The sequence below is a fragment of the Sciurus vulgaris genome (genome assembly GCF_902686455.1).
Source record: "Sciurus vulgaris genome assembly, chromosome: 9".
Classification (NCBI taxonomy): Eukaryota; Metazoa; Chordata; class Mammalia; order Rodentia; family Sciuridae; genus Sciurus; species Sciurus vulgaris.
In genome coordinates, this window is record NC_136469.1 from 33,886,428 (window position 1) to 33,909,807 (window position 23,380).

At 38.4% G+C, this 23,380-nt stretch overlaps 1 pseudogene across 1 annotated transcript; it reads right to left on the bottom strand.

The window, feature by feature from the left end:
- On the bottom strand, positions 1–23,380 carry LOC306669231 (cathepsin O-like; annotated as a pseudogene). Its single transcript, XR_013766748.1, has 5 exons — positions 22,171–23,380; positions 13,397–13,506; positions 12,671–12,810; positions 10,321–10,489; positions 1–111 (listed from the first exon to the last, which is right to left on the bottom strand). The product of XR_013766748.1 is annotated as a cathepsin O-like (transcript).

Consider the following 23,380-nt stretch of genomic DNA (forward strand, 5'->3'; position numbering starts at 1 on the left):
CTAAACCTGGAAAATCTGTTCTCCCCCACTCCACGCTGCTGACTCTTTCTCCTTTTCTTCTTGAGATTTCAGCTCCATGTCTTCTTTGACCTCTCGTTTGAAGTAGCACCCCTACTGGAAGTCAAAAATCTGAAAATAGGGTTTAGGTCTGAATGATAAAGAAAAACTAGGTGTTGAAGTGTCTTCTAACTTTGAAACTTATTATGTAATACAATTTGTTATATTTGTATGGACTTTCTAAACTTTTAAATTGGAAGATTTGGATATGCATGATATTGGGATTAGTTTAGAATAAAAGATACATATTGTAAGTGTTAAAGGGCAGGAGGCAGACCTGGTGGATTCAGAGAAACCTTTATTCCTTTGTGGACTTGGAGGTTGTTGGGACCCATTTTCTGGATGGGGAAAATGGCCGCCAGTTACAGAGGGGATTTTGGTTTTACAGAGTACAATGATGTAATCATTGGAAGCCGTGTATGTGCAGTTTTGATGCTAGGGGTAGTTGAACGTGTTAAAACTTTAACTTAGTGGGGTGGTTGTAAAAACTTTGAACTCATTGTTCTTATTCTGGGATCCATTGTTTCCCAAGTTTCAATATTTGCTGTGCCTCCATTAGGGCTAATTGGAGATGGGGGAAGGTCTAAGTTTAGGGCCCATTGTTCCTAGGAAAAGGGTGAGCTGGGAGAGGTTTAATGTTTAGCCAGTTTTCCCTTTCTCCTCCTGAGCCACCGTGTCTCTCCATTTTTTTGCGGGGGGGAGCTGTCTTTTAGGAATATTATTTCCATAACCCTTTAACATATGTCTTAAACTTGAAAAGATAATTTTAATATCTTGTCTCTAATATTTAATTCTGCTGAGTACGATTATATGGAACCTGTGAAGTTCACACTTGCCATCATTTGAATGAAGTTACCAAGAAATCAATACAGGACACATACCCACCATGAAAAGAGATTGGAAATTTGCCCAATTTTTATTTTTTGGTACTGGAGATTGAACTTAGGGACATTTACCACTGAGCTGTACCCCCATCCCTCTTAAAACTTTTTTTAAAGTTTTCACCCTTGTGATCCTCCTGCCTCAGCCTCTCAAGTCCCTAGGATTATAGCTATGTGCCACTGTATCAGTAAGAAACTGAATCTCAATGACAGCTGTTAGGATAAAAAAAAAACAAAAAACAAAAAAAAAAACTATCTTTTTGTATTATATCTCATAAATTCTTTAGCTTTTAAGAAGCCCAACAACTTTATTATTAAAAAGTACAATATATAAAATCATAATCTTTATGTACAACAGATATATAAGTTCATAACATTTTCATTGACTTATAACTGCTATATTTCAAGGTTAATTATTATTCTCCATAGGAAGTTGGATCATTTATCAGCTACTTGCCAGGTGGAGCAGAAGGATCCCAAGTTTGAGACCAGTCTGGGCAATGTAATGAGAACCTGTTTCAAAATTTAAAATAGAGTACCCCTGGATTCAATCCTCTGTACTAAAAATAAATAAATAAACAAAGCGTTGGATCATTTAAATGTGAAGAACACAGCCTCAGGGGTCGTAGTTTCAGGTTCTAAGTACCAAGTGCTCAAGGTGAAAACCTGGATGTTGGAAGCACCTGACCCAGGGTGAGTGAGTAAAAATAAGGGACTTGGTAAAAACGAATATGTGAGGCAAAAGCTAGCTATAAACCCAGGAGAAAATCTGCAATTTTGTCACATTATTGCCAAAATACTAAACTCAATGAAGGTGAGGAGGGTGTGCATGTAGCTGAGGCAGGGAAGCATCCACAGTATTTTTTTTTTTTTTCTCTTTTTTGGTGGGGGTGGTCCAGGGATTGAACTCAGGGACACTCAACCACTGAGCCACATCCCAGCTCTATTTTGTATTTTATTTCAAGACAGGGTCTCACTGAGTTGCTTAGCACCTCGCTTTTGCTGAGTCTGGCTTTGAACTCGTGATCCTCCTGCCCAGTCTCCTGAGGCGCTGGAATTACAGGCATGTGCCACCATGCCCAGCCACATCAGTTCTTGGAAGGAATGACTGAATGGGTATGGAGCTGCTCCTGGTCTGGACACCAGCTCCAGTTTTGCTTATTAAGCAATTTGAATTGATGCATCCTAACCTTTTTTGCAATTACAATGTTCTTAGCATGATGTTTGCACATGATTACATGATACTAAGTTTTATTATCCATCTCTTTACTTGCATCACTGGGGCATATTGTATTAAGTACAATATGTCTACTGACTATAAATTCTCTCCTACTGACTATAAATTCCCAATAGGTGACATTTGATCTCTCCATTGACTTGACCAAATGTTATCTCCTTTGACTAATGAAATAGTGATAAGAAATAATTATGTGCCTGTTCTAAACTGAAGTTTTAAAAACCTTGACAATTGCAGCCAATGCTTTTGGAACATCTCTCCTTTGTCCTGAAAAGAGAAAGCCTCAAGGAGCCTTCAGACTGGATCCTTAAATGCAGACCCAAACTAACTCAGTCCAGTGGAAAATGGTTGCCTGTAAAATCCATGGAAACATGGTGGGTGTTTGTTACATAGCATGATTATAGCAAAAACCTGACTTATTTGCTTACTGATACAATACCATTAGCAACATCATACCTTTATTGAAGATAAAACAATTAACCAAAAATGCTTGTAATAGTTGAAAATAATATCTGATGTAATTAGCAAAAGTGCTATCATCAGGCTGGGGATGTAGCTCTATGGTACAGAGCATGCCTAATATGTGCAAGGCCCTTGGTTCAAACCCCAGCACTGCAGAAATACAAAACAAAACAAAGATATCATTACTACTTAGTTTAAATAACCTGTTAGGTCTCCATAGGATGACTGTAATAATTTCCCCATGACAATATCTAAAAACAACCCAAGTTGGATAGGGATAACACCGGCTTAGAGGCATTGTATCATTTTCGTTTGCAGAAAGCCATCCTGGGGCAAGATTCTGTTTCAGGAAAGGGCAGATCAATAAGCTTGTACAAGACACTGGAACCTGAGCATTGTGATCGTGGAACTGGATTTTCCCAGTGCACTCTTTAGAAGAGCACTGTATTTCCAGTGTGATAAACCATTTGTCCATGTACAAATTATACAGTAAACTGTTGATTCCCCAGATGTGGGAAGTCTGTTATTATTCCTCTGTATTATATAAGAATGATCTTGTATTTTTTGGACTCAATTTTCTTTACTAGATGGTCTGTTCTAAACAAGAAAAGAATTGCACCAATATTCTCATCTTCAAAAGCGGTTGTGCTACAAACAAAATCTGTGACTTCTGCATTTGCCAGGCTCAAGAGACCCAATTATGCTTTCACAATTGTTCTGGACATCTACCAGCATAATCTCATGTTACACAACATTTGGCCTTCATTGATCTTGCAAGTATGTGATGAAACCTTATTTATATTTCTCAAAGGTCAGCCGTGTGGGTAAAGCACACGGAAACCAAGTTACTGATGGTTCAGGCCATTAAGATAGCATTTGGTAACACTGCTTCAGCAAGGCATGGGTGGATTAATGGTTTGAAAGAATAAATAATCCCTCCTCCTGCCTGCTGAGGTCCAGTGTCTAGCAAGGACACAGAAGAGGAAAATCTTGAATGCATAACAATGGAATTCATTGAAATATAAACATTGCATTCATTTCACATATTTGTGCACCTAAACTTATCATCAAGATTTATGTATCATCTTACCCGTCATTGCCACTTCAAAATTTTGTATAGTTCCATCTCATCTTCCCTAGAATTCATTATATTGTATTGTGTCCTGCATTTTTTTTTTTTAGGAAGGTTTCTTTCTTTTTACCTAAATAGATATTCTAATGAAACATTTGTTCATGAAATTTGTTTTTTGGAGATTTGTAAGCAGGCATTTCTAATTTTTGCTCTCAAAAATGGTATTCATAAAGATTACCCCAAGATAGGCAAAATTAAAAATTTTTAAAAAGATAGAAGACAGACTGTCTTTTCCCAAACCTGGGTTCAAATTCCAATTGTACACTGGAGTTCTACCAACTGTCACACAGAATGATGTCTATGTTATGTAACATGCCTAGCATGAGTTACACACTAACCTTATGAGAAACATTCTTTCTCACATTTATGTCATCTAGTAACTAATTCTTTTGAGCATAGGTTTTAGCATATAATGAATAATTTATTGTCTATAAACTCTCAATATTTTGCAACTTAAACATGATATATGATATAATATGTGCATTACTAGAACACAGGTGTTTTACATCTACTTGACATAATGGAAGATACTATAGATATGTCATGCAGATGATCCAGTTACTGGGACACTATAGGAGAAGCAGGAAGATTAAGAAGGAGAAATTTTTTAGAATGTAAAGGATTATTAATTTCATAGCATCAAATAAATAATTAGCAATAATCCCTGCTTTGAGTCAGGATAAAGAAAGTTATCAAAGATATTAAAAAATCAGTACTAGGATGACATGCCAAATCACCACCAGCAGACAAATGTTCCACTTGGCCCCTGAATCAAGTGGCATTGTTGTCACTTGACTTACAGAAAGATGTTGCCTTTTGGGAAGCCTAAATGTACTCCAAATGGCATTTGTATTTCCATGATTAGCATATACAATTAATATCAAAATGCACACTGTTGCTAATATACAGATTATCAGGCCTTGGTTCCAGGCACTTACTCTTCATCTCATAGGTCAATAATTTATAAAATCTATAGTCTTCAAAGAATTCTCCTAAGCAGGGCATGGTGGTGCACACCTGTAATCCTCAGGAGGCTCAGGCAGGAGGATTGCAAGTGTGAGGCCAGTCTCAGCAACTAAGCTAGGTCCTAAGCAACTTAGTGAAACCCTGTCTCAAAATAAAAAAAGGTCTGGGGATAGGGATGTAGCTCAATGGTTAAGCACCCCTGGGTTAAATCCCTGGCACTAAAAAAAAAAAAAAAAGTTCTCTTAAATTTTATTGTCAACACGACCTGTTGTTTAAGATGTATCTTTGATGTCACTGCCACTTCATGGTTTTAAAGATTTCCATCTCATGTTCCCTATACTCAGTGCATTGTATTGTGTCCTTTTTTTTTTTTTTGACAATTGCAATATATAGTAAATGCCTTTCATTTTTGCTTGTTTAAATAATATTCTCATACCCTAATTTGAGTTTTGAATGCTTTTCATTGGATCTGATAAGCAAAGACTCATAAAGAAGCTCAGTATGAATGGTTATTTTGTTTTAAGACTAGATGATGTTTTCTGTGTTTTAATTACCCCCTTACTTAGATCTTTTCAGTTTCTGCACAGTGTTTTGGCTGCAGAAGTTTTTCTCTGAGAGCTGTGCACTGAGAAAGCATTTTCCCCAAACCCTGGAAACCAGGACCTCATGATCTTAAGAACAGAGAGGAGGAGACAGGTTCAGAGTTGGACAGATCTAAGTCCTAACCCAGCCCTTCAGTTTAACAGCTGTGTGACTCTCTCAAGTCTCAGGTGCCCATGTCAGATGGGAAGTGGGTACTGAAGTGCCAGAGTATGGAAAAATGCCTAGGAAGACCTCCCACATGCCCTGCCCTCCCCACTGTGGTGCAGGCCAGCTGACCTCCAACAAGGAGACCCTCAGATCTTTGCCCAAGGCCTCTGTCTCTTCAAGAGCCAGGAAATCAACCAACTCCACATCTGCTGCAGCTGCAGCCTCACTAATGAATCACAGGAGCCTGTGAGCATCAACTGGATGGAAAAGTGCTGAAGGGTACATTTTACCTTGGCCCCAGAGTTCCCAGGAGGTTAAACACCAGGTCACCAACAGTCTAACTAGTTTCATAAAGATGCAGTTTTCCCTGTTTTGGCTCATTTCTCCATCTCCTACCAGTCTCTTACACTTCTTACATTTTCCAGCAGAACGCTTGATATTTCCTTCTAATTTTTTTGTCTTAGACTTTGATGTTTCGTTAATGGTAATTAATTTTTATTTTATTTTGTTTTATTTTAGTTTAGTTTTTCCAACCCCAAAGCCTGGAATCCTCTTTGAATCTCTTTTTTCCTATCTACCATAAAAACTGCATAGGGCTTAACCCTCTTTGTGGGTTATTTACCTATTATCCTTTGTCTTCAAAACCCTTCTGCTAATATCCTGTTCGAAGGTTATTATTTAGTGTCTTTGGCTCATTTTGTTCTTCTTGCTACTGTTATTCAAACATGCCAGACATGTCCCTACTTCAGGACCTTTTCACTTACAGTTCCTTCTGTTTGAAACAATATTCTCCTAGATGTCTGCCTGGTTATGTTGCCACATATCTTCAAATCTTCATTCAAAGGTCACCTTCCCAGGGAGGGACTAAAATTTTCTAAAATTACATGCTTCCATTTCCCTTTATTTTGTTTTTTTTTTTCTTTAGAAATTACTACAACTAGCATAGCATACATATTATTGTTTATTATTTCCTGCCTTGATTACTAAAATATAGTTCACAAAAGTAGGGGTTATATCTGTTTTGTTCACTGTTAAATCCCCAAGAACCTGAACAGGTGTTCGTAAAATCTGACTGAATGAAAACAATGAATGATCGTTTGCAGTCTAATACAATCATCTGCAGATTGTACTATCACAGAGTACAGTAAGAGTATGATGTTCAGTGTTAAAATATGGAAACGATTTTGGTCATTGCCTGTGGCTCAGTGGTAGAGTACTTTCCTAGCATGTGCAAGGCCCTGGGTTTGACCCCTCATAGTAAAAAAAAGAAAAAAAAAAAAAAAACCAGAGATTTTTATTTTATTGGGGTCTCTTCCTTGTTAATCAAACAATCAATGCCAATAATCTTTGTACATGCTCTTTAGCTTCCTGCTAATTCAGTCTAGTGCAGATTATTTTTGTTCTTCCTAGTTTTTCAATTTACTACCCATGACAAGAGATCCTCTGGATCTGATCCACTCACATTTCAGAAATATGATTCCTTTTGCACACGCCCTTCCTTCTACCCTGGAACTGGCAGATTAGAGAGGCACACTTTTTCACTTTAGGAAGGGCATTACCTTTACGCCCAAAGGAGACAGTGACCAAGGTACCCAGTGACCCTCACACCCTATCATAGATGCTAGATGGCTTGCCAGTAGTGGAATTAAGGCTGTCTTGTGTGGTTCCTAGGGTCACCCCTGGAGGCCTGGTTTAGACAGGAGCCAGCTGACAATCTGCCAGTACTCTGGCACACTTAGCTTATTTAAGAGGGTTACATACTGTTTAAGGATTAATTTCAACCTTGTTTCCTTTAGATCCCAAGGGTAGATACCATCTGGATCAAGAAAGAGATTCTTTTATATTTTAGATTCTTTCATAAGGTATTGGTTCCCTTATCCAAATTTCATTTAGTTCCCGTTTTCTGTTTCAAAAGATTGTGCAGAGTTCCTAACATAAGCAAGAGCTGGATGCAGTTTTCCTGGGCCCTTATAACCCATGAACATTTCGTGCATTCCATTGAATGGTTCTAATGATTCTCTGTGCAGCTTTGTGTTTTCACAATGTTTTTAAGGCATATTTTAATGCCTGTTTTCCTATTAAAACCTATCCAAAGTTATCCGTCCTTCAGTTTCCAACACAAGTTCTTTCCCCAGCCCACCTTTATCCACCCTGGCACTCCTGTGGTGCTTACAAGGTGTGCTACCTAATTTATCATCAATGTTCACACAACCTTTACTTCTTGGTTTTCATTTATTTAATTTTTTTTTTTTTTTTTTTTTTGGTACTGGGGATTGAATTCAGGGCATTCGAACCACTGAGTCACATCCCCGGTCACATCCCCAGTCCTATTTTGTATTTTACTTAGCGACAGGGTCCTCACTGAGTTGCTTAGCCCCTTCCTTTTGCTGAGGCTGACTTTGCCCTCACGATTCTCCTGCCTCAGCCTCCAGAGTCGCTGGATTACAGGGCATGTGGCCACCGATGCTTGGCTACCCTCGTTTTTAATCTGAAAGCTTTGGTATATTCATAAGAAGCTTTCCATTTTTCTGAATAACTGAAGCCTGGAGATATACCAGGACAGTAGAGGGTCAAAAAGTGCTTCTTGGTGTGTAGCCTTCCTGATGTTTGCCAGAGGATCTATACAAAGTGATGTTGGATTGATTCAATAGTAAGACTAAAATACACCCACAGAATTATAACATGAAAATTTGGTAAGACGTATATGGTAAATATAAATTAGCCCTTAAGCTGGATTGAAATTTGTTAATTTGGATTTGTTATTTCTAGTGAAATGACACCTGGAAAAATAAGAAGACCTTTAAAAAAACAACATCTTATTACACCCTATTGTGACTGCCAATCGGACTGGTAAAAACTAGGTTCTAAAGTAATGAAGAGTATATAGTGGTGTCTTCAACCAAGGAATTCCAAATACTCAGGACATCACACATTAATCCTATGTAGAGAAAACCAAAAGAGAATATTTACCTGAAGTCATATGCAGAATAACCTCTGATTGAAATTCCAGAATGTGAACTGGAAAAGTAATGACCAGGGGCCCATTGTGGCTTGAACGGTATTCTGACTCTTCTCACCAGTTTACTTTGTGTCTAAAAGAAAGCAATCACCCACCGTGTCATGTTTTCAGTTATTTTTAAAAATCAAATAGAAAATCAGTCTTCAAAATGGCTCATCTTTACCTTGCCCACCACATGGGCACGCTTTGGGTTCTTATGATCTTAAGTTAAATCTTCTAGGTTCTGTTTCAGACATGCTAGGCAACTAGAATCAGCATGGTTCTTTCTCTTCTATCCTGTTTCTCTTATAATCTTTCCTTCTTAAGACCGACTACTAATTGCCAGTTGTGGTGGCCACACTTCAGTAATCCAAGTGGCTAGGGAGGCTGAGACAGGAGGATCGTGAGTTCAAAGCCAGTCTCAGCAAAAGAAAGGCACTAAGCAACTCAGTGAGACCCTGTCTCTAATAAAATACAAAATAGGGCTGGGGATATGGCTCAGTGGTTGAGTGGTCCCTGAGTTCAATCCCTGGTACCCCCTACCCCTAAAAATATCCAACTAATCTGCTAATAAAGTCTCATCATCTTTTTGATGGGTACAATATGGTGACACACTTTCCTTCCGGGGCTTCTGACTCTGTGAGCAAGTCTTTGAGATCAGCACAGTGGTGCATACACAGGGGACGGCTGGGTCAAGCCTTCTTTGCATCACTCCTCTTTCTGCTATTCATCTAGAATATGTCATATCATTTTTAGGTTGTCTATACAGATCCTCCCTTTTGGAATAATGGGCTTAATGGAAACAAAGGGATGTACAATTTAACATTGCCCATAATATGTGTTCAGCAGATCCTGGCCTAGTGATTGGAAATATAGCAAACGTAAAATGCAAGGACCTTGGGTGTGGGGACATCTAGCTTGACAAATTTTCACAAAACTGTAATGGAACCCTCATTGGCTGGTTTCATGCAGTTGATGCTAGGCGTGGAAAAATGTCGAGAGAATCCATGAAATTGAGAATTTAACTAAACAAAGTACTGAAATTAAAGGGAGGGGATTTAAGGTGCAGTTCTGGCTCAGTGACTGACTTGGCAACATGATCTTAACCCTCAGGTCTCATTTCTTCGTCAGAGTTAAAAATGATCTCTTTTAACTTTAACTTTCAGAAATCTTATGGAAATGAGTGATAAAATACTCTAATTACTTTCTGGCACAGTATGTGATAAGGCAATCACACAAAATACTTATTAAGAGGTGTTAAGACGTAAGCATAAATGTCTTGAAGAAGGACAAGTCTCAGATAAGATTTTTCATCCTTTGATATCTCAGTGGCTAATTTTCCTAGGAGCAATGTACTTTTTTAGATCTTCTGATTAACTTAAGCTTTGATCATCCACATTTCTGACGATGGAAACAATGCATAATGAGAGTAATTGCATTTGGCACCCATGTTGAACAAGAAAAGCGGAAATCAAGAATGATAAAATTATGGCATTTGCAGGCAAATGGATGAAATTGGAGGATATCATGCTAAGTGAGATAAGCCAATCTCAAAAAACTAAAGGATGAATGATCTCACTGTAAGCAGATGAGGATATACTATGGGGGAGGTGTGAGGGGTAGCGTTAGGGTTAGGGTTAGGGATAAGGAGGGTGGTAAGAATGGAAGGAATGGCGAAGGGACTGCTGTATAGAGGGAAAAGAGGGGTGGGAGGGGTGGGGGGGAAGGAAAAAAAATAACAGAATGAATCAAACAACATTTACCCTATGTAAACTTTCTGATTTTTAATTAAAAAAAAAAAAAAAAAAGAATCAAAAGCCGGAGACGACATGGGTACCTTGTTCAGCCAGTTCAGAGCACTGACAGGAGCGCCCCCTTCACAGCCGTGTTGTTGTATGAGCAGCTCAATGACCTGCTGCACACTCAGGGCTTCCAGAGGCTTCCCTCTGATGGCCACAAGCCGATTCCACTGCGCCCACCACGCTGAAGGCCCAGCATCCTCCACACTGTTCAAAGTAGAAGTCGGGGGCGGGGGGGTGGGGGTAGATTAATCATGCAGGAATTAGGAATGCCCAAGGCAAACTTGATCGATTGATCGATGTTTCTAAATATAACAATGTCGCAAATTCCAGCAAAATTTCCAAAATCTGGAAACTTACAAAATACATATGACCACAAGCCTGGTCCTTGTCCCCGATGCCAATTCCAATAATAAGGACACGGTTTTGAGAAAAAGGGAAAAAGAAGTTTCTTGCTTTTCTAGCAAAGGAGAAACCTGTCCTAGAGGCCTGTGATTCTGCCCATCAGGAGGAACAGGGAGGTTTTAAAGGAGCTATTCAAAGGCAAGTGCCAGGTGTGTCATGACAGAGGGTCCCAGGGTGCCCTGTGGTGTTTTAAATTCACTTGTTAATTTTGGGAGATATTTCAGTTCCTAGATCCTCAGGCAGATATCTCCTTCCAGTGGAGCACAGATAACTCAAGGTGGTCTTGTTCCCCAACCCCAGGTTAGGGAGGGGGAGAGGGAGAAAGAGAAAAAGGAAAGCTTGCTTCCCCTTTAAAATTAAGCCTCAGAGCTATGTTCACTGACTTAATGCTACACTGACTCATCAAAATTAAGACAGAAAAGAAAGCCAAAATCCTCTTTTGAGCACCAACATCTCTTTATTGAAGCTAAATTAGTAAGATCATTATTGTAAATTAGATGATGCAGTGATCTTAACTATATTATCATTTTAATGATGAAGTGAAGTATTAGAGATTAAGAAAACATTTGGTCTGATGATCTGTTAAAAGACTAGTACGTTCGCTGAACGTATAACTTCTGTTCCTAAGCGGCTCCACTCTGAGATAGTGGGTACGGACTTTCACACCACACTTCAATCCTTGCTTCTCCCTGGAAGCTCTGCTTCTACTGTCATACACCACATCCGTCCCAAAGGTTGATTCAGTGATGAGGATGTATGTTGTAGTCGTGCGATGGAAACAGGAATTGAATGAATTACTATTAGGACTATCAAAATGCCCAGCAGATACCTATTAAGTATGCATAACATGGGATGCACTTGAAATATCCTAATCACATAAACCCTTATTAGTCATTCCCCAAATATTGGCTGTCATTTTTGCTGATTAGGGGTCTGTTAACTTGTTTTTATTTAACAAAAGAAAACAAAAGAGTGAAAAGGGCTGATCCCGATAGAAAGGAAGGGGACTGAGTGAATGAAATTAGGGATCCCATAAAAAAGCAGGATGATTTACAGAGACGCAAAGAATATTCTATAATTTGAAACTGGATAGAAGTAATAATGATTAGAGCTGAAATGATTGTACTTGTAAAGACCACTGGCGAGCAGCTGTATGCTCTGAGCACACAGGATGAAGCTGAGAACCCAGAAGATCTGGCTACTCTGTGGGTAAGTGTGTGCAGTCTCATTTTACTTTGTCAGCATGGTTTTCCTTCTGAATCTCTCAAGCAGTTAGTGGCCATGTCTGCTTTTCCAATCTTTCACTAGCAAGTCTGTAAGAACCCCGAAACCACTCCAGACCGGGAACTCACATAAGAGAGTTTATTAAGCATACAAGCAGAGCGTCTCCCTGCAGGGTAAGAAAGAAAATGAGAGAGAAAGAGAGAGAGAGAGAGACAAGAGAGAGAGTGAAAAGCCAGGAGGAGAGAGCATGAAAGCCAGGAGGAGAGAGAGAGAAAACGGAGGGGGAGCTCTTCTTAAGCAGTGGATTTCCACAGGCTAACAGGACCAATAACAGAGAAGGAGACTGTCAGTCTGACTGATGAACCAATAGCTACCTAGGATGTTCACAGACTGACAAGATAGGTTGTAAATTGGGAGGCAGGGAAATGACTACAGCATAAAGGGTGGGGAGCAGCTTTATATTATATTATGAAGTCCATAACAGATGAACAGGTGTGGAATCTGGGTAACTGCTGAGTTAGTGTGCTGGTGACAAATGCAATTAGCTAGCAAACACACCAAGGAAGATTTATCTTCAGGAAGGAAAGTTGGGGTTTGACATCTGCCTCTCATGTCTCAAAGATCCCCCTTTCTTTGTCAGTTTTGGATGATTGCGGTGTGATTTTACTCAGAGAAATGAATTTGCTATAAGTTTGAACTTGACCTCCAAGGCACATTCCAATGTTTAGCCTATGAAGACAAGAAAAATATAAAACTCACCATCTCCTGGTTTCTCACTTGTGTTACAACATGCTTGTCCCTCCAGTCAAATCTTAGCGGCAAAGACACATTGGGGATAGGTGTCTGCACTTCTGCTGGGTATCTGGGAAACCTGGAAGGTGTACTTCTTAAATAAATGGCTGAACAGAAACAGGAAATGAAAAAAGTCAGCCAATAGTCTATTATAAGGAGGTCCCCTTGGGATTTTTTCTGGAGCATCTTTTCAAGCAAAAATAGCTTTTTGGTGAACCTATCATTTGAGGTTTTCCTCTTTTGTTTTTTTTAATAACATTAAATGCATTCTGCTGAAAGCTACAAAAGAGAATTCCTATAATAAGTTTGGAGCTCACACATAAAATGACTTGTTTGATAGAAACACATCTATAACAAAAATGAATATAATTGACATCATTTCTTTCCATAATCCATGAAACCAAGGTGTCCTGAACGTAAATGGTGCTAGAAAACTGCGTAAGTGATGAGACAATTGTCCTTTATAATGACATTGATATACATATAATATTTCATTCTTAAGCCACAATTAGTAGACAGTGGCCATTAATTTGTTTTTCTTATGGTTAGCCCATGGCACATGCCTGACAGTTGGCAATTATTTAATAAATGTCAACTATTATTTATTAGATTTATAGTTAAATAATTCCTCAAAAATTAAGCAAAGAAGTTAAACCAGGAAATAACTCAATAAATAGTATCATTCAATCATACCTTTAAACTCTTCAGGAAGCAAATAAGGAAAACTGATTTATTCCATAGAAGGCAGTGGAGTTTTCTCGAGGAAAGAAAGAATTCAAGTATCGGTGTCTATTAAGACTTTCCTGAAAGGAAAAAAAAAAAGTCATTTTATACTTATTATATCAACTCTCCAAAGCGATCAGTTTATAGCTAACTTAGATACACTTTTTTAGGTGCAAAAGCCAAAGCTTGATTTATTTCCTGCAGATTACAGTGAAAATTTGTATAAGATATCCATATCAGATTTATAAACATTTTGTATGTGAGACTGCCATTGAATTACAGGCTTTTTTGAATAAGGCTGGACAAATGTCTTATCCCTGTACAGTTCCTCTTCACCACACGTGTTGAGAGCATCACATATCTATTTGGTAAACTGCTGACATAGAAGGAAAACAAATTGCAGAGAAGCATGACAAGGCAATGGTGGCAAGTTGTGACTGACGGACATTCACTCATTATTAAACGCTATGAGTATGGAAAGTGCCCTCTTCATCTTTGTTTTCCTCGGTGCTGAGTAATGAAGAGCATAAAAAGGAAATAAACGAATGAACAAGTCTAATTCCAATTAAAGCTTTACAGAGAGCTCTCTCTCATTGGGGCAAAAAGCTTTGGGAAAAGGACACAAACTTGGAAATTTCCAGGAAGACAGTCGGGGTTTTCTATCTGGAGTGAAACATGGGATCATTATTTATAGATTCTCAAACTCTGAATTTTATTATGATTGATCTTAGGCTCATCATTTCTATGAAGGTTCTTTAATGTCTTAACACCATCATATCATATGGGATAAATAAAACCTCAGAAGAGTAGTATGATTGGACCTCTAATTGCTACTGAGAAGTTCATATTTTGAAAGGCTGGTTCACAATAAGCAAGGTTCAGAGGTGGGACTCTCAGGCAGTGATTAGATTGTGGGATTTATTTTTAAGGGAACTATTTCTAGGAGTTATCATATCTTTATTTTTTTTCCTTTTTGAATGCCAAGAAAGATTGCTAATCAATGAATTAATATAGTTTTTGAATTCAGGCATTTAAAATAATCTTGATGAAGTAGAACTCTGAAAATAATCTGGACATAGTCATATAAACATAGTACTAAATTGCAAGGCAATTCCCGTATATGGGAGGTAACACGTAGAAACCAGAGACCACTGCTAAGGAATCAGTCAATCAATAAGCCAGAGTTGTCCACCTGGGAATGCAGATGTTGAGATGCACCGGAGGGTGTGGCAGCCATGGGGATGTACCTCACAGACCACACAGGGTTCCACTGCTGCTCACTGGATTTTTATGATGGAGCGAAGGGAAGCCACAGTCTCTACAGGCTGCACATAGCTGATGACTGAGCACTGAGGCTGGCTGTCTGGGGGAAACATGGGACTCCCTTGACAGCTGATTCTTAATTAATAGCACCCAGATGGCTTTGCCAAAACTTCAAACATCCCTTGTACTGAACAGCAGTATAGGATGCTTCCCCAACCTTCCCTCCCTCTCGCCTTCACTCAGGGTTGGAGTTACAATGCAGTCAGACAGCTCTCTCTGGCCCTCTCCCCTTCTCTCCCAGGCATTGCCTCTTGATTAAAAGAGAGAAAGAGTGAGAGAGAGAGAAAGAAAGAGAGGAATAGAAAAATAAAAAGACAAATGACCAATATCAGGAATGAAAGGACCATGATTACAGATGTTTCAGGCATGAGAAAATAGTACGTTGAGAACTTTATACCAATAAGCTTGATGACCTATATGAAATAAACACATTCCCTGAAAAACACAGAAAGTTGAATGTAAGAGAAATCGAAAACCTGAACAGACCTTCATCAGTTAAAGACACTAAATTCACAATTGAAAATCTACGCTTGAAGAAAATTCCAGGCCCAGATGGCTTTATTGATAAAGTCTATACAATTAAGAAAGAAATAACACCCATCTCACAGAAAATAAAGGAGAAGAGAATACTTTACAACTCCCACAAGATCAATATTACCTTAATTCTGAACCAGAAAAAGACATCTCAAGAAAATGGAACTACATACCAATAGCTCTCATGGTGATAGGTGGAAAACCCTAACAAAATATTAGAAAATAAAGTCCAACAATATAGCTAAAGGACAACACATCATGATCAAGTGAGGTTTTCAAAAATGGTTGTTAGTTTAACCTTTGAAAATCAATTAATATACTATATTAACACTAAGGGAATAAGAAAAATGGAATTATATTTTCAAAAAATGTGTAAGAAATATGAAAAGCTGTTTCCTGATTAAAAAAAAATTCTCAGCCAACACCAAAAATGAAAACACACTTTCAGATTGAAGAGATCCATGAAAAAATCTACATTTTATTTTATAATGAAGGACCCAAAACAAAATTTCCTTTCTCAAAAGAGAAAAAATGAACAGTGTCTGTTCTCATTACTTTTATTTTACAAAGGTACTGAAATCCTGTTCTATTTGATAAAAGAGTAATAAGTAAAACAAAAACATTTTAAAGAAATAAAACTCTCTTTCTAGGAAAAAGGGTAACTATTACTAGAAAACACAAGGAAATAGGCAAATATGCTATTTGAATTTATTTATTAAAATAAATTTTTGCAATATCATAAGATGAAAGATAACTGTAAAAAACAAATTGTATTGTTTATACTGGCAAAAAGCCATTAAAAGTAAGGTTTTAAAATTTAAAAAAAATTTAATTTATATGAAAAGTAAAATGAATTTTTAACTATTTTTTAAATGAGCAAATTTAACAAAATTGTGTAAGACTTGGACACTGAAATCTACAAACTGTTACAAAGAGAAATTAAAAGAGATCCCAATTAATGGTGATCTATACCATGTTCCTGGTTTCAAAGGCTCAGTATTCTCTATGATATCTATCTTCCCCAAAATGATTTATATCTTCAACACCATTCCAATTAAAATCTTAATTTTTTTTTGAAACTGACCAGTTGGTGTCATTATAGTTTGATACCAAAGTAAAAATAATGTCAAAATCAATAGAATTGATTAACTAACAAAATAAAACAAAACAAATCAAAAACCCTTGGGTATGGGTATACCACAAAAATCAGAAATAAAAATGAAAAGCAAACCAAGTCTATGAAAATGATCCACAATTAAAAATTGAGAATATTATTATTCAAATGTCTCTTCTAATTAATAAGAAAAAATAAAATACCAATAGTATGAGAAAATAACAAAATTTATCAAAAATAGAAAAACAATTAGTAAATACATAATTTCTTCAGTTTTAGTAGTAAAATGATGCTAAATAAAATAATAATAGCATCTTATTTCTGGTTATAAAATTTGTAAATTGTTTAAAAACTAAAACTCATTCTTCAATAATAGGAAACTAGAATACAGCACACACATACAAGTTGTAAATTGGCGCAGCCTTGCAAATCCTTAAAACTGCACTAATTGTTTACCCAAGAAAGTCTAAATCTTGCTATTTGTTTTATTAGTAGTAGTATTATCATTATTATTATTATTTGTGGTGCTAGGGATGGAACCCAGGGCCTCACACACCTTAGGTAAGCCCTCTATCTCTGAGCTACACCCCAGCCTAGAACTTTCATTTAGACTCATCGGTGTGATCGGTGTTTGTAACTGCAAGCATTCAGTGGATGCATTTGTGGGTACTCATATGAATGTGTCATTGAGAGGGGAGGCAGGAGTTTAGCCCCACACTTTAGGTTCCATTAGGGACTTAATGCAAGGATATCTAAATGATTTTTGTTATCCTATGAGAAAAACAAAATATTGTCACTGAGTTACTAATGTCTTCCTGAAGCCAACATACTTAGAAATCAACAAATTCAGACATCGTCTTGCTTCCAGTGAATTCCCAAGTACCTCTCTTCATCTCATTGCCTTAGGAATGTCATTTCATCATCAAATTTTTAGTCACTCTGCTTGTGAAGAAGCGATAATAACACAAGCATAACTAAGAAAGCAAAGAACATACCTTTGACTTATTTTAAATATTCACTTCCCTAATTTTCCACAGTGATTTCAAAATTTGTTTTTGGTCTCATACAAGTGTTTGAAAAGACAACAGTCTTTGTGCTGCCACTTTATGTATTTTTCTTTGATTGGTGTCACCTATTTGCAGGACTTGTGGAAATGTCACTGTGCCACTTGTTCAAGTAGAGGTCAGCTTCTAAAAGAATGGCATTTGTGAGTCTTGAATGTCATTTCGGTGCAATTACTCCTGTCACTTTGTATCTCTCCGTGGTCCATTTCGGGGCTACTCAGTATTTAAATTGTTGACTTTCTGCCAAGAGCAAAATATTCTGAACCCCAAAGTGTAATGGTTCTCCCTCTCCCTACCACCAATCTCTACCCATGTTTGATTCTATTAGACCACTAATAACATTAAACCTAATTCCCTGGAGGCTTCTGAACAAAGCATAATTCTGTTGTTGCACATCTACACACACATGCACACATTTATATCCATTTATGGATGGATTTCTTTTCAAAACCCTTCTTAACTTAGCAACAAATTGAAATGTCTTACTATTGCCATATAGTCTCTGGCTATCTTCACATTTTCTCTGAGTTTTAACATTTTCATTGTCAAATGGGGTAATTCTAACCTGGAAGAATGTAGGGGTTAAATAAGAAAATATTTTTAAAACACTTTAGAGGCTGGCAGAATAAAAGTTCAATTTAAATATCCTCATGCTGTATCTTCCTTTTGTTTAAACATAGAATATTTGGATTATAGAAAATGTCATTCAAAGATCATCCTTTCAGTTTTATTTGGGTTAAAGTAGAGCAAATTTTTCTCATGGTATTAGAAATGAGGAGTAATTATCAAAGGAGAGCAATCTATTACTTTCATAACAAAATAATATGATCAGTAAAGTATATCCAACACCATTTATTCTCCTCTTTGCTGTAACAGTAGAATACATATCAAATCCACCCAACATGGGGTTTACATTATTTAGAGTTTAAAAAGTCATTTATTTCATTTCTTGAATTAACTGTTCATTCTGGTGATTTTCCTGGTTGACTTTGATCCTGCTGTTGAAGCAGATTGAATAAAACCATCACCAACTGTGAGTGTATATTAGGTTCTTGCCCCTCCTCATATCAACCACTGGTATCATGGGATCAAACATAGGTCAAGAAGTAATTAACAGATGCTCTCAACAAAAGGCGACAGAGGACTGAACAGGGAGCTATTACAGAGTTACCATCTCTGGAGCCTTAAAGATATTAAACTGAAAGACCTGAACCTTTTCCTTTTTTAAAATCTCGTTTTTGGTGCTGGGGATATAACCCAAGACCTTAGGCATGCTAGGCACATGCTCTACCACTGACCTGCACCCTCAGCCCCCAGATGTGAACTTTAACATCATCTAAGAAAGATGGAAAGATTTGAGGAACATACAGGAAACTTCTCATTAGTACTTTTAAAAGGTGCGGAAGTTTGGAAATCAGCTCTCACGTGAGAAAATTTAGAGCTGATAAACCGGAAGAGTCTTTGAATAGAAGTGATAAATCAGTGACCTTCACATACTTCTTGTTTTATTTTGATTTAAAAGGGTTTGATTGATTGAGTTACAAGCAGATAAGCCAGATTTCTGCCTGGAAAATGACTCAGGATTGAATAACTTGAGGAAATTAACCTGTTATTATAAAACTAGTGAAAATATGTCCTCTGGACAGTAATAGACATTCTGTTTCCTAAATCTCAACAATTAACACCATAAGGCTTTGATCCTTTAAAACCTTGTTGCTAAAGCTACTTTTATAGAGACTTCTAAGAACCAAAATCTCAAGTTGCCTCTGTGTGGGTGTGTGCACACATGCACACATGTGTGAGCAGTATGCTCATATGCTTGAGTTGATTACGCATTTGAAATAAAATTTAACTGTGAGGTATCACTAAGCAAGCTCTTCCGTATTTTAACTTACTGCTTTGCAGACCTAAATAGACTGTTTCATTAATGCTCTGAAATTCTTACCCACCCATAATCACAAAGGGAGGGCAATGTTTACTTAAAATAAGAGACAAGGACCCCTTGTTTCATTTTAGTAATAATAATAAATAAAAAGTTAACTCCACTGATAAGAGAAGGGAACCAGTCTCATCTGGAGATTAGACTAAAGTTTTAAAATTCTTTAGAGAGCAACATTTTTTCTGAAACAATCAGAAAGTCCTTCGTTTCATCTTAGGCATCCTGACTCCCAACCAGCTTTCCAACTATGATAACAAGAGTCTTAGAAGTTGCTTTGATTAGGATATGTAGAGAGGGAAACGGGAATTGGTGTTCTAAGATTGGAAGCACGTGGGGGTGGATGGGAGCATCTGCAGCTATTTGGTGGTACTGAACTCACCGCCTGGAGGAGAAATATCAATGTAGTCTTTCTCACAGACTGCCTCTAAATAAAAGTAAATTAAGTAACACATTTTTCTTGCATGTACTCAACTGTCTCTTAGAGGAGTAAGCAAATCTTTTAAGACAAAATTGTTGGGTTTTTAATTTTTGGAGAAGAAAGTTCTCAGTCATCAATTATACTAAATATATGGTTGAAGCGATCGGAGGGAGTGCTAAATTTAATTCAAGTATTGGTTCTACCTGCTTCATATAAATTAGCCTGAATGAAGCAATTGCTAATATTACTTCCCTTTTACAGATGAATCACCTGAGGCACAGGCATATAATTTGCCTAAAGTCACACCAGGGGTACCTGGTGGAGGGGTGTGGCCATTCCACTTGCCGGGAATCCTCAGAAAATCTGTAAACTTGAAGGAACTTTATGTCTATTTTATTTGCTGAGAAGGCAGTGGGGATTTTGTCTTTTTTCCTCACTGATATTCGGGTTGTCTTCTATTACTAGTGATTTTTTTGTACTAAATATATAATATTGTGGTATTCCCTATGATGAATCCCATGCACACAGAAGTAAGTTTTATACTGAAATTGTTAGAGAAGCATAAGGTACTATGTAAGATCATGGTTTTTTTTTTGTTGTTGTTGTTGTTGCTTGGGCCTGTGGTAGTAGAGGACATCAGGTTGGGAATATGCAGCAGAGGAGGGCTGTTCATCTCATGGCAGCCAAGAAGCAGAGAAAGACACAGAAAGGGGCCAGAGTCCTAATAACTTCTTCAAAGGCATCCCCCCACCCAACCCTAGCTTCCTTACACTAGGCCCCACCTCCTACAGGTTCTGCCACCTCTGGAGAGCACCAGAGGCTGGTAACCAAGCCTTTAGTCCACATGTCCTTGACGGCCATTCTAGATGCACACAATAGCAGCTGTGATGACAAAAACCTACATCCTTCTCTAAACCCAGGGCCATGAAAGACATCACTAATCAGATCCTTTCTCCAACTCCAGTTTCCAGTAGCCATCCCCGAATACTTCCAAGGTCACAGTTCAGGCCGTCACTGTGGATCCATCAGCCTACAAATATGATGGGACCTATCTACTATCCCTGCTTTTTCCAGCTATAATTTATAGGTTCTCTCTAGCACAACAAAGAGTGCCTTATTACTCTATTTTACTTTTAAACTTTGATTTTTAAAAAGTTCATTTCATTATACATAATTAAACTGGTAGATAAACACCACTGAGGAGTCTCAACTCAATCAATTCATGTTATTCTGAGTTTTATTTACCACATAATTTAACACATCCTGCAAGGCCAGAAGTCTAATACTCATGGTTAGCCAAGAAGCAAGGATCTTTCCATCTGTCCTGTGTCCAGCCAGTGTTGGACACAAACACTATTCAGCCATCTCCGTTCAAACCCAGTATCCATTTGGCTTATGAATACATTATCACTATAGGTAAGATTGACTATTTTCCCCCTGGGGGTTTGGTTCACCAGGAAATGCAACCAAGCTCACAAGGGTAGAACACAGAATAGACAAGTCCTGCAAACAGTAGGAAAAAATATACATACACTTCCAATGAGCAGCATTACTGGATTCAGACTTATTTGATTCAGAATGAGTAAATTTTCTTTTATAATAAATTAAATCATAATGACATATTTAAGATCGTTAAAAATATGTTAAATAATATCAAATATAGAAGAAATACAGTGAGGCAAACTCTAAAGCCGTACACGTAGTTTCCTCAGTTTCAGGAAAAACTTTTACTCATACTCAGCAAACTGATCCCTTTGAGAGTCGTAATGCTACAGTAAAAATCGCAGTATTATGAAAAATTGTCTAAAAAAATCCGAAGAGAAAATTTATTTATTTTTTTCAGAGCAAAACGTCCCCAGCGCAGGACAACCCTTAACCTGCAGGAGTCCGGGCTTTTTGTTTTTATAAACTTGATCACAGGAGGAAGATACCAGCGCCCCCTTCTGGGGGAAGAAATGACATGCTTCTTCCGCCAACAGGCAGCACCCTGTTTCTGGTTCTAGTAAACGTGCAATCGATCAGCTGTGCCAGCGAGAGGGGCCAATCAAGGAGACGGCTAAAAGGGACAAGGGTGCTTCTGTCCATCAACCACATTTTGTGGCGCTATCCGTCGATGACCCTGGGTGGATCGCCTAAGTCCCGGGGGACAAACCTTTTGGTTAGCCATGTATGTTACCCTGGCGCACGGGCCAACAGAACCTCCCTGTGAACGCGCAGCTCGTGAACCCCGGGCGCATCACGCAGCCGCGGGCCGGCGGCCACCAGGCGTGTCAGCTGGGGGTCCCTTTTCCCCGCCCAGACCGGGGATAGGAAGGGAGAGGAGGAAAGAGGCGCGGGAGGCGCGCTCCGTACCCGGAAGGCAGCTGCCTCTCGCTCGCGGCTCCGCGGCCAGGTGCGCGTGGCGTTGGCGCGGGGACCCGCTTCGCCGCGGCCGAGGAGGCAGCAGCAGCTGAGCATCCAGAGCCACCGCGGCGCCCGCGGCCCCATCCCGCGCCGAGCCCCGCAGCCGCTGCCGCCCGGGCCGCTGCTTTCGATTTCGCGGCTCCTCCCCGTCCGCGGGTTGGGGCGGCGGGAGGAGCCAGCGCGGTGCCGGGTCCTGGAGGGGAGAGGCTGACCCTCCGTGTGGAGTCCCCTGGCTCTGTACCTGGGCCTCCAGCTAGTGGGAAGCGGTTGGGATTGTTGCTGGTTTTATAGTTTAATTTTACTTCTAAATCTTCAGACATTTAATGACTTGACCACGTGCTTTTGAGTTTCAGGGTTTCCCCTTTGATCTTTTAGAGAAAAGCCCAAGAGGCATGCCATGCCTCATACAGGAACAGGAAAGTACAACCTCTCCCCGCACGCACTTCCAGACTTAAACTCTTTATTGTTCTTCCTTTGATCTCAAATTGAATGATTCTGGCTGTTTGTTGAATTTAACTTGGCCTTATTTTTATTTCTTTCCAAGGTACTTGCATTAATATTCAAGACCTGAAATACATATGTGAATTTACACTGAAGCATTGATGCTGCAGATGTTTATAAACACATGACAAAATTTTATAGTCGTGCGAAAATGGCAGTGTGTTCACGAGTAATGTTATGGACTTTTTGCAAAGGAGAGAGATGGCACCTACTTCTTAAGTTTGTGATGAAATTTACTGAAGTTATCCATGGCAAATGCTTTATAAGATGCCTGATATATTTTAAGAGTTGTGTTAGCTACTTTATTGTTAAGGTACTTTAAAAAAAAATACTACTTTATTACATTGCTTTCCTCTTGCTTAGTTTACTTTATAACCCATAATTCATGCTTTCCTCTCATTGATTTTATTCATTTGTTTTTCAGATCATTTCATGTTAAACCAATCCTAGAGAATGAACTGTAGAAGGAACAAAAGGAAAAATGTTCGAAGCTAACTGTTTAACGTCCCAATCTGACAACTCTCCATTTAAGGATTATCTAGTGGACTTGGGGAGGTAGAACTCTATTAAGGAAATTGGGGAGTTCAAATGTTCTTGATCATGCGCTGTAGTGACAAGTGGAACAGGGTAGCTTTGTGACTCAGAAGGAAATGTTCAG